This window comes from Wasmannia auropunctata, unplaced genomic scaffold (assembly GCF_000956235.1).
Source record: "Wasmannia auropunctata unplaced genomic scaffold, wasmannia.A_1.0 LD336049.1, whole genome shotgun sequence".
NCBI classification, from domain to species: Eukaryota; Metazoa; Arthropoda; class Insecta; order Hymenoptera; family Formicidae; genus Wasmannia; species Wasmannia auropunctata.
This window is the reverse complement of record NW_012026841.1, coordinates 159,953-162,475: the sequence shown is the minus strand read 5'-3', so window position 1 is coordinate 162,475 and position 2,523 is coordinate 159,953.

Genomic DNA, 2,523 nt, shown 5'->3' with positions numbered 1-2,523 from the left:
TGTAAACACAGTGATCACTTAGAAATATTATCTATGTTTGAGAGCGAAAAAACATGATTAATTTTTGTCACTTTAACGTGACAATTTTAATATGATAAAAGTTGTAGCATTTTTTTTAACGAATACAACGATGTATGATATAACAAAATTATTTTACGAATTATAAGAATGATTTTGGTTTAAAATTTGGCGGGCAGCTACTACCTTTTCAATTGCGGCCCTGCGATGTGGCCAACTTCCGACTCTCACACTAACGAGAGTACTATGATCAGATAAAAACGTTACACGTCAATTGTCAAAAGTTAGAAGTTGGCTACAGCGCAGGGCCGAATTTGAAAAGATAGTAGCTGCCAGCAAAATTTTAAACCAAAATAACTCTTATAATTCGTAAAATAATTTTGTTATATTATACATTGTTGTATTCGTTAAAAAGAATGCTATAACTTTTATCGTATTAAAATTGTCACCTTATCGTGCAAAAATTAATCATGTCTTTTCGCTTTCTAACATAAATAATATTTCTAAATGATCACTCTGCTTTAATTTGATATTATATTTATTAGGTCTATCTCTATTAGTTTACGAGATAAAAAGGGATGGCCACTTATACGGGGACACCCTGTATATAAGAAACCAACATATTGTAAGTCAGCGGAGCAGAAAAAATCAATATCACCTGAGGTATCAAAATCGATATTTACTAACAGACACACGCCGTGCACACGTATAATAACAGAATAGAGTTGGTGAACTCTAAAAAAAATAATATTTGCTAATTTTGATTGTTTACAATTCAATATATATATGTATATATATATAATGTATAATGTTAATGTATTTTAATGTATATAATATTATATATATAATTAATGTATGTGTATAATTATTTAAAATTTGTGTAATAATAACATTATCAAAGAGATGAATCATTGATATCTTTATTCGATTATTAAATAATATACTTTAAACAAATGTAATAGTTCTCAGTTTTAATTAACAACTTACATACAAACAGATCTCAGATATCATCGTTAAAATTCCCGATTATTAAATAATAGATTTTGAACAAATGCAATAGTTCATTTTGATTTTTAAATCTTAATTATAATTAACAATTATCAAATATCATAATTTGTTATAAAAGAGTATTGCGTTAAACATTTTATTCTTATTCATAAGCAACAAGGATATATATTGCAATGATGACACATAAGGACACGTTATGTTTTCAAACTATGCGCATAATCTCACATAAAACACATCTTGACAAACAGTCACTCGCTTTGGACGTTGTGAACGCGCCTTAGCGTACATGAGAAATTACTGAATTGAAAAAGTCTGGAATCGCTTAATTAAATTGATTTTTGATTAATTTAACACGTATGATTTACTTGAAATATTGTGTATTTTATCTAATGTTTTGTTTAAGAAAACAAATACGCGAATACTTTGAAGAAAATAGAAAAATTATAAGCATAAGAAGTATTTTGTTCTGCGACGTATTGTCACATGTAAGACCCGATTTCTTTGATGTATCGATAAAAAGCAGAACATAATTAAATTAGTTTTCGAATAATTTGACAGATATTTTCATTTACCTGAAATCCTGCAATATATTCTACCTAAAACATACTTTAACACATTATCTTTAACAAGATGGAAAAATTTCTGTATAACATATAAAGCATCTCGTTTTGCGAAGTATTGTCACATATAAGAAGCCGATTTCCTTTGTTCTAAGGTCTTGCGGTATTTTAACTAATCAATTCTTTACAAATTAATGCACAAATATCTTAAAAAAATAAAAAATTTCAACATAAGAAATATCACGCACTGCAACGTATTATGACATGCAAGACCCCAATCAGCACACAATATTTTTTAAAAGTTTTTTAAATGTTTTTTAAATGTTTTTTTTCATTTCCTAAACTCATTTTGGAAAAAATATTTATTTAACATTTATTTAATATTTTTTTAATTAAATATTCGTTTAGAATAATGATTTCTAAAAAACGTTGTTTAAACGTTTATTTAATACCTTTAAAATATTTATTTAACATTAATTTTACATTTGAATAATGATTTGAGTATACATTTTTTAAACGTTTATTTAATATATTTAAATATTTATTTAACGTTAATTTTACATTTAAAATAATGATTTGAGTATACATTTTTTAAATGTTTATTTAATATTTTTAAAATATTTATTTAACGTTAATTTTACATTTAACATAATGTTATTTTGTGTCGTTATGTTAATATTGATTTTAATAAAATACAATCTGATTAAGAAAAATATTATAAAGTGTAAGTGTGTGTGTGTGAGAGTCTGTGTGAAATGAAATGATATATGAGTGAGATACAGAGTGTCGGGATCGTGAAATAGGGATCTTGGAAATGATTATCGACGTCTGTCGTGGAGAGGCATCATGTTTCCGCAGACTGCTACATGTTTCTCACATTGAAAATTTTGTCAAGCTCTCTACGCTTCTTCAAATCATTTAGTTTCAATCCGTATAG